Source organism: Tamandua tetradactyla, chromosome 1 (genome assembly GCF_023851605.1).
Source record: "Tamandua tetradactyla isolate mTamTet1 chromosome 1, mTamTet1.pri, whole genome shotgun sequence".
Taxonomy (NCBI): domain Eukaryota; kingdom Metazoa; phylum Chordata; class Mammalia; order Pilosa; family Myrmecophagidae; genus Tamandua; species Tamandua tetradactyla.
In genome coordinates this window covers 24,124,390-24,134,869 of record NC_135327.1, presented here as the reverse complement: position 1 = coordinate 24,134,869, position 10,480 = coordinate 24,124,390, and positions in this window count along the sequence as shown.

Below are 10,480 nucleotides of genomic sequence, written 5' to 3'. Positions count from 1 at the left end.
TTTAACTGTTTTACATTTGAAGTCTAATTTGTTGGATATTAGTATAGCTACTCCTGCCCTTTTCTCGTTGTTATTTGCATGGAATATCTTTTCCCAACCTTTCACTTTCAACCTATGTTTATCTTTGGGTCTAAGATGTGTTTCCTGTAGACAGCATATAGAAGGATCCTGTTTTTTAATCCATTCTGCCAGTCTATGTCTTTTGATTGGGGAGTTCAATCCTTTCACATTTAGTGTTATTACTGTATGGGTAGTACTTTCTTCTACCATTTTGCCTTTTGTATTTTGTATGTCATATCTAATTCTCCTTCTTTCTACACTATTCTCCACACCTCTCTCTTCTTTCTTTTCTTATCTGTCTCTAGTGCTCCCTTTAGTGTTTCTTGCAGAGCTGATCTCTTGGTCCAAATTCTCTCTGTGATATTTTGTTTGAAAATGTTTTAATTTCTCCATCATTTTTGAAGGACAATTTTTCTGGGTACAGAATTCTTGGTTGGCAGTTTTTCTCTTTTAGTAATTTCAATATATCATCCCACTATCTTCTCGCCTCCACGATTTCTGCTGAGAAATCTACATATAATCTTATTGGGTTTCCCTTTTATGTGATGGATTGCTTTTCTCTTGCTGCTTTCAAGATCCTCTCTTTCTCTTTGGCCTCTGACATTCTGACTAGTAAGTGTCTTGGAGAACATCTATTTGGATCTATTCTTTTTGGGGTGTGCTGAACTTCTTGGATCTGTAATTTTAGGTCTTTTATAAGATTTGGGAAATTTTCAGTGATAATTTCTTCCATTAGTTTTTCTCCTCATTTTCCCTTCTCTTCTCCTTCTGGGACACCCACAACACGTATATTTGTGCACTTCATATTATCATTCAGTTCCCTGAGTCCCTGCTCATATTTTTCCATTTTTTTCCCTATAGTTTCTGTCTCTTGTCAGATTTCAGATGTTCCATCCTCCAGTTCACTAATCCTAACCTCTGTCTCTTGAAATCTACCATTGTAGGTTTCCATTGTTTTTTTTCATCTCTTCTACTGTCTTTCATTCCCATAAGTTTCGTAATTTGTTTTTTCAGACTTTCCATTTCTTCTTTTTGTTCATTCCTTGCCTTCTTCATATCCTCCCTCAATTCATTGATTGGGTTTTGGATGAGGTTTTTCCATGTCTGTTCATATATTCTGAATTAATTGTTTCAGCTCCTGTATCTCATTTGAACTATTGGTTTGTTCCTTTGACTGGGCCATATATTCAATTTTTTTGGTGTGATTTGTTATTTTTTGCTGGCGTCTAGACATTTAATTACCTTAATTAGTTTATTCTGGATATTGCTTTCACTTATTTTACCTAGGGTTTTCTTGCTGGATGAGTTTGTTGTCTATCTGTTCTTTGACCTTCAGTTCAGCTTTTTCTGGAACTCTAGCTTAGGTTTTATTTAATAGAGGATAATTTTTCAGTTCTTGTTTTCTTGTTTCTTGCCCTGTTTGTAAGGTGCCTTTTCCCTCCCCACCCTTAGGAGGGTCTATGTAGGTATTATAGACTCCAGCCGGGTTTTCCGGAGTAAACTGGACTCCTATCAGGGGGAAGGAGTCACCTGCGTCAGTTTTCTCTGAGGGTGAGACCCAGCAGGTTAAAAGACTTTCCTGTGAAGTCTCTGGGCTCTGTTTTTCTTATCCTGCCCAGTATGTGGCGCTTGTCTGTCTGCAGGTCCCACCAGCAAAAGATGTTGTGGCACCTTTAACTTTGGAAGACTCTCCCTGCTGGGGGCATGGTGGAGGCAGAGGAGGGGTTGTAGGCTGGTTTTAATGGCTTCAAATTGCCAAGCCCTGGGTTCTGAATTCCTTGAGAGAGGGATTTCACCTGAGTTGGGCTTGACCCCTCCCCTGGGGAAGGCACAGATGGGAGACAGCCCTGAAAGCAGTCCATTTCTGCCTATGCCTGGGGCAGTTGCAGCCCGAGTAGTACCACCGCTGAATCCAGAGGCAGCCAAGCCTCCATAGAAACAGCCACAAAAACCTCTGTTTTGTCCCCTTTCCTCTTTTTTTGGTTAGCCCAATAAGCGACCTCCGCCTTGACCAGGTTTGCCTGATCTGGGGGCCTATTTTTAGTAGTCAGAATTTTTAAATTAATGCCACAATTGGTGTTTGACTGGACTCAGTCCCTGCTACTGTTAGAGTGTCTTTCCTTTCCCCTCTGGGAAGCCACCTGTGGGGGAGGAGCACCGGGCGTGGGGCACCGCGGCTTGGGGAACTCACGGTTTGGGGAGGCTCGCAGTCGGTCCAGCTGGTACAGACTGGGGTATGCTGTGTGTCTGGTCACTATTGTGGCTCTGGGAGCTGTTCTGTACTTGTTTCTGGTTATTTAGTAGTTGTTCTGGAGGACGAACTTTGATTAAAATAACCCACGCTGGCCTCGGGCTCATGAATATTCAGGAGGCTGCTTCTGGTGCCAGACCTCCTTTATCTCTTTAGGTACATTTGCCTTCATTTCTTTGAATTGATTTAGCAAATTTGGTTGTACAGCGTTGAAGTTCCAGATTTTGTTTATCCTCTTTTGATCTATTCCTTCAACTGGGCCATTTCCTCTTGAGTTTTAGTATGCCTTCTGATTTTTGCTGATATGTGGTTATCTGATTATATTGATGGGTCTATTCTGAAGGTTGATTTCTCTCTCTTGTCTAGGGTTTAGTTGTTGTCTGGGTTTGTTTTAAGTCACTGATTTGACAGTTGGGTCATCCATATTTCTCAGTCAAAACAGGGCCGGGGAGCCAGGTAGGGGGTGTAGACTAGCCCCAATGGGCCTGGCATAGGGTCTGGAGAGGCTCTGAAAAGTCCTGCAGTTCCCCTGCCTTTCCCCTACCCATCAGATGGCGCTATTTGGTGACTTAATCATTCTCAGAGGCTGGTTATCTCCTTGCGCCCAGGCAGTGTCTGACTGTGCAGGGCTGAAAATGTGGGGTTCCTGTGCCCTCATTTTGCTGACCAAGATCTGGCTCACTGTGGGGCTGTGTCCCCTGCCTCACTTGTGGAGGATTTCCCAGCCACCCCCGTCTGTAGTCACCCCCAGGTAAGGATCAGGTCACCCTTGTTTCCCTCAAGGGTGGGGGATGGGCACCAGGACCGAGAGCTGGAAACAGTCTCTGTCTATGTTTTCTCAGACTCTTTGTCCCTCTCTGACCTGGACCTTGAAATGTCCTCCCCTGTCCCCCAGTCCCCACACAGTTGGCTTGAATAGTTTCTGCCTGGCTACTTATGCTTGTAGGGAAGATTTTGCAGTTCCCTCCCTGGTCCTCCATTTTGGAAATTCCTCCATGCTGTACTTTTGTATTCCACCCTCCCCCACAGCTTAAGTCTTGCTGTGGGTCCTTGTGGGCTTGGGTCTCTGTGTTTGGATATAAATGGGGATCTGTGCCATTGCTGTGAGCCTGTGTCCCCAGTGGGAGTGCGGACGGACTCTGGCTTCTGCCTCTGTACACTTTCTGAGGTATTGAGACCGAGTCAGGGGCAGAGGAGAGGACTGGCTGGTCTGGGACAGAAGTTTCCCACCTGATATTTTTCTCTTATTTTGATTCAGTGTTTGTGGGATTCTTCTTCAGTCTATACCTTTTCCCACCCTGTTTTCTTATGCCACTCCTGGTACCCACTGGGTTAGTTGGTTTCTCCAGGAAGTAGATACTTGAGGTGTAGTTAGGATTTCAAGAGACTTATTGGGGGATAATGGCTTTGAAAGATAGAATGGGGAAGAAGCAAGATTGGGCAGGGAAAGCCTCAGACAGTGATGCAAATCTGCGAAAGTCTCAGCCTACCTAATGGGAAGCTCCAGAGCTAAAATTGCTTACTAGGGAAACCATGTCTTGGACAGAAATCTCTAGGCTCTGATTATCCTTTCAGCTAAATGATTGGCTGGGGGCTACGGAGGAAGAGAATAGCCTCTGTTCAAAAGCTGAAATGAATCCTGAGGATGCTGACAGCTGGAAGCTGGAAGCGAATTGTTCCTTGAAGCTAAACAACAAATTCTTCCTTGAAGGAAAATTGAGTGTCAGCCCTCCATGGCTGATGCAAGGATGATTCAGGCATCTTGCATCATTGTCTCAGGACAGCATTCCAAGAGGGTGAGAACTGAAGCAGACAAGACCCTGAGGCTTAGGCTTTGGAATACATACAACCTCACGTCTACCATATTCAACTGGCCTAAGAAAGTCAAAAGGCTCGCTCAGATTCAAGGAGTAGGAAATATGCTCTACCTCATGGAGGCAGAGGGAGCAGGGTCAGGGCAGGGGAAGAATAGCAAAGTCTCAATAAAAAGGGGTGTGGTGTTCCTTAGGAAACTAAATAGCGAATTGCCCTATGACCCAGCAATAGCACTACCTGGTATATACCCAGAAGAACTGAAAGCAGTGACACAAACAGACATTTGCACATGGTGTTCATCATTCACAATCATCAAAAGATGGAAACAACCCAAATACCCATCAACAGATGAGTGGATTAACAAAATGTGGTATATGCATACAGTGGAATATTATGCAGCCTACTAAGACAAAATGACATCCCAAAGCATATGACAAGATGGATGAGCCTTGAGGGACATAATGCTGAGTGAAGTAAGCCAGACACAAAAGGACAGATACTATATGACTGCATTTTTATGACCTTGGTAAAGGTAAAATCAGAGGCTTGTAATATAGAATATAGGGGACATAGAGATACATAGAAACTAGACATGGGTGAATGATTAGCTAATGAGGTTGAACTCAAATGTAAGGGAATAGATCTAAGTGACGGCATTTCTCTACTGGGTCTATAAGTAATATTACCATATTGAAGGTGAGCAAGATTGAAAGGGTTGTATGGATTCATGTGTCCCACTGATTAACACTAGAAATATAAGTAAGTTCTTGCAAGAACTATTTCAAAGGTATGATTTGTGTACAAAGAGTATTTAAGTCCAGGGTACAGGGGGAAAACTGCTATTGCATGCTATGGACTATGTTTAACAGTAAAATATCAGCAGTACCACAGCAACATTGGGTAAATAATGGGGGGAGGGCAAGAATTAAGGGGAGGTTTAGATTTCCTATTTGATGAGGGTGTGTTTATTGTTATCTTTCTTTTGGAAACAATAAAATTATCTAAAATTGAGGGTGTTGGACTTTGGATATTATACGTGATACCTAATGAATGCAGGTGGCTGAAGGATGCACTGACCGAGAAGAAGATTGGCACATGATGGTATATACATATGATTGAATATTGTGCTGCTACAAAAAGGAACGAAGTCATGAAGCATGCAGTGATGTGAATGAACCTGTAGGACATTTGGTGAGGCAAAATAAGCCAGAAATGAAAGAACAATTATTGTATGGTCTCCTTTAAAAAATGCTTATAAGAAAACAGGGGCATAGATTGCAAGCTCAGGTAGCAGACACATGTGGTTCGGAGTGGTAATTGTTATTTCTGGATTTTGAGAGGCTGTTTTATAAATATATAACCTGGTATTTGGAGATAAGAATGAAGCCAATCAGGTCAGCATTAAGGTAATTCAGAATGCAGGGGTAAGGAAGACATTGTCTATGTTTTAGAACTGTACCTACTCTTTTGAGACCAAAGAAAGAAAGGTTTATTTTGTCTGGAACCTAAATTTTCAGTAACATATAATCTAACTCAACTTGTCTGGATAGCACATTTGAACACTGAAATGTAGGGAGCTCAGAAAAAGAATGAAAATCTTTAATCCTGTATAGTTTAATATAATGCCTGGATACATCTTAGACTATAGTAAGCAGATAATCAAAAAGTATTGGCAAAGTCCCTTGAGGGATGGGAGAAAAAATATGCAACTATTAAACTTTACCATCAGGGAATTCCCTGATACTGTGTCAAACATTAGAGACAGCCAAATCCATAGGCCAAGCCCATTATCTTTGTCTTGTGAAGCTTATGAATGTAGTGGAAAAGCTTAGCCTACCTATAGCTATATCTAAGAGTTACTTCTGGAGGACCTCTTTTGTTGCTCAGATGTAGCTTCACTCTCTCTAAGCTCAACTCTGCAAGTGAAACCATTGCTCTCCCCCCTATGTGGGACATGATATCCATGGATGAAAGTCTCCCTGGTGGCGTGGGAGATGACTCCCAGTGAAGAGTCCAGCCCTGTCACCATGGGATCAACAATTCCATCCTGACCAAAAGGGGGAAAAGAAGTGTAACTAACAAGTATCTGGCTAAGAGAGTTCAAATAGAGTTGAGAGGCTACTCTGGAGGTCGCTCTTATGCAAGCTTCATAAACTTCAGTTAGACGTTGCTACCTATCATAACTTACCAAACCCCAACCAAAACCATTGCAGCCAATCCTAAAGAACAACTATGGCAATATATAAGATTCTACAATGGTTCCATGCACTAGGGTAACTTTCCAGGAACCTACAACCTCCAGATGGGTCCCTGGACCAGATAAGTCCTGAAACCTAGAAGGCCCAGCCTCCCTAGAACATCAGCTAGTTCCATCTCCCTAGCCCATATTATTGACAACCCCTTCCAACATGAAAAAGTTAGAAACTCCATAGTCCAAATACCCCTGAAGAGTGGGATAGAAAGGTCAAAGATGATGGTGGAATTATACAGAGAAGGTAAGGTTTAACACACAAATATGGTTGCTGAATCATTAAATTGATATTTCTCTTAGGCTCCAGTATCTTACAGCAGCTAGAAGCAAGAACCTAAAATTGTGGAATTGTAACCCATACCAAACTCTGAAATCTGTTCTACAACTAATTGTTGTGCTGTGCTTTGAATTTATTGCGTTTTTGTGTATATGTTATTTTTCATAAAAAAGAAAAAAAAGTCGATTGTGATAATAAAAAATATATATTTATTCCTTCTAGCCTGCTATTCTGGAGCCGCTAGGAGGAAAATCTGAGAGGATGATATGGTAGCCCATGACAAACTCTGGGATCTGTCCTGTAACTACTTGTTAAAGAGTGCTCTGAATATTATTGCTTTCTTCTTTCTTTGCTTTGGATATATGCTATATTATACTATTTAAAAAGTTTATAAAAAAAGGGGTGTGCTTACAGGGATGGGAGAGATTATTGTGGCAGTCCTTGGAAACAATTTACCACAGCTAATATTTATTGAGCTTCTAATATGTACAATATATATTAAATCCTCATGTGACTTGATATCCATTAGGATGGCTATTATTTAGAAAAATGGAAAATAACAAGTGCTGATGAGCATGTGGAGAAATAGGAACCCTTGCACAGATGGGAATGTAAAATGGTGCAGCTGTTATGGAAATTAGTTTGGTGGTTCCTTAGGAAATTCAGCGTAAAACTACCATATAACCCCGCAATTCCCCAAAGCATTGAAAACAGGGACTCAATCAGATGTATACCTTATTCTTGGCAACATTATTCACAACAGCATAAAGGTGGTAGCGATACAAATGTCCGTTAGTGGACAAATGGATAAACAAAATGTGGTATATATGTATAGTGGAATATCATTCAGTTATGAAAAGGATGAAGTTCTGATGCATGCTACAACATGGTACAACTTGGATGAGCATCATGCTGTGTGGAATAAGCCATACACAAAGAGACAGATATTGTATGACTTCACTCATATGAAATATCTAGAATAAGCAAATTTATGTAGAGACCAAGTAGAGTACAGGTTAGCGGAGGCTGGTGGGTGTTGGGGGAATGGGGTGTTATTGCTTAATGGGCACAGAGTTTCTATTTGGGGTGCTGAAAAAGTTTTGGTAATGGCTGGTGGTGATGGTAGCACAATATTGTGAGTGTAATTAATATTACTCAATGGCACACACAGAAAATGGTTTTCTTGGGAAATCTTGTGTTGTCTATATGTGAGCACAATAAAGATTTTAAAATTCTCATGAGATAGGTTCTATTATGATCCTCATTTTAGAAAACATGAAAACTAGGGAAAGAGAGGTTAAGTAGTTTGGCCAAGCACACCCTGCTAAGGAGTGGTGGAGCCAGGCATTGAACAGAGGCAGATGGAATATCCTGTGCTGTAGTAATGGGTCTGCACGTTCTCGAAAGTTGTGCTCCATGATGGCAGGGCCTGTGATTCCTTCATCTCTGTGTGCCAGGCTCCTGGTACAGTGTCTGGCACCTGGAAGTCACTCAACAATGTCAGCATAGCTAAATCAGTCAGGAAGCCTTTAAGCACAATATAATAAACAAAAAGTGCCTTACACAAAAAGAACATGTATTATCTCACTAATAGTGGGTCTGGAGGTAGGTAGTTTTAAAGTTTGTTAATTTGACATCTTATCAATGTCAGAGCTCTGGGTAATGCTTTTCTATGCTTTTGGTCTTCCCCCTCATGTCCTCAGAATAGCTGCCAGAGCACCAGACATTCCTTATAGACATCATTCAAAGGACAAAAGGGGCAGGGCTTCCCTTCTCTAGGGTTTTTGTTTTGTTTTGTTTTTAATCAAGAAGGAAAATTTTCCCAAAACCTTGCCAGCAAACTTACATCCCATTGGCTAAAATTGGGCCACATGTCTACTTCTGAAGCAATCACTTGAAAAAGGGAATGGGATTATCATAATGGCTTTAGAACCCTCAAGACTCATCTTCTGAGGCTGGGCACATTGGTTTTGGACTCTTGACAATTAGCACAGAAAGTAGGAGAAATGACTGTAGACCACCACAAAGTGTCTATCACTTTTGGCTGTGGCTCTGAAGCTAGACAAAAGGGTATGTCTGTGATCTTGCACAGATGACCTAACATCTCTGAGCCTAAGCTTCCTCAAAAGTAACACTGGAATATTAGTACCTATTCCATAGGTTTGTTGGGAGGATTAAATGAGATACAGCATAGGAAGTGCTTGGCTTGGGGCCTCACACATGGTAAACATTCTCAGGAGACAGTGATGAAGAAGGAAAGATAGACGAAAAACAGTGAGATGGTATGATCTAGGAGTGCCTAGAGTGTACAATGATAGTGACTTAATGTACAAATTAAAACATCTTTTTGCATGAGGAAGAACAAAGGAATGTCAATATTGCAGGGTGTTGAAAACAGATGGTAATTCATATTTTAAAACTTTATGTGTGAGACTAAAGCAAAAAATGTTTATTTGGTATAAAATTTATAATTTGACTAGTACATTTCCTAATATAACTACGTGGACAGTTTAATTGAATACCATAAGTACATGGAACCTTGAGTAGGGCATGAGATTTTGTAGGTTTGTCCAGAGTGGTGCCCCGATAAATCCCAGAGTGATTTGAACAGTAAATAAAAAAGTATTTGCAAAGTCTCCTTGGGGGAATGGTGAGGAAGGGGGAAAATTCAAGTATGGAGAATTCCTGATATTTTCTGAAGCAGTGGGGACAACCAAGGCAATAGGCTGAGCCCTCAATCTTGGGGTTTGTTCATATGAAATGTAACCCTGCAAAGAATAGACTAAGCCTACTTAAAATTAGGCCTGAGTTACCCCCAGCAACCTCTTTTGTTGCTCAGATGTGGCCTCTCTCTCTCTCAGCCAACATGACAAGCAAACTCACTGCCCTCCCCCTCTCAACATGGGACATGACTCCCAGGGTTGTAAACTTTCCTGGCAACTTGGGACCAAAATCCTAGAATGAGCTGGGATTCAGCATCAAGGGATTGAGAAAACCTTCTTGACCAAAAGGGGGAAGAGAGAAATGAGACAAAAAAAAGTGTCAATGGCTGAGAGATTCCAAACAGAGTTGAGAGGTTATCCTGGAGGTTATTCTTATGTATTATATAGATATCACCTTTTTAGTTAAGGTATATTGGAGAGGCTGGAGGGAAGTGCCTGAAAACGTAGAGCTGTGTTCCAGTAGCCATGTTTCTTCAAGATGATTGTATAATCTTCACAATGTGTCTGTGTGACTGTGAAAACCTTGTGTCTGATGCTCCTTTTATCTATGGTATGGACTGATGAATAAAACATATGGATCAAAAATAAATAAACAATAGGGGGAACAAATGTTAAAATAAATTTAGTAGATTGAAATGCTAGTGATCAATGAAAGGGAGTGATAAGGGGTATAGAAAAAAATAAGGGCAACAAAGGCTAAAATATATTGGGTAGTTGGAAATACTAGCAATCAATGAGAGGGAGGGGTAAAGGGTATGGTATGTATAAGTTTTTTTTTTTTATTTCTTTTTCTGAATTGATGCAAATGTTCTAAGAAATGATCATGGTGATGAATATACAACTATGTGACGATATTTTGAATTATTGATTATATACGAAGAATTGAATGATCACATGGTAAGAATGTTCGTGTTTGTATGTTATGTCTAAAAAAATAAAAAAATCAAAACAAACAAACAAAAAACACGAAGAACCATGTTGAATGAAATAAGCCAAACACAAAAGAACAAATCCTGAGTGATTCCACTTATATGAAATACTTTGAATGACCAAATTCATAGAGAAGGAAAGTAGATTACAGATTACCAGGGGATGGGGGTGGG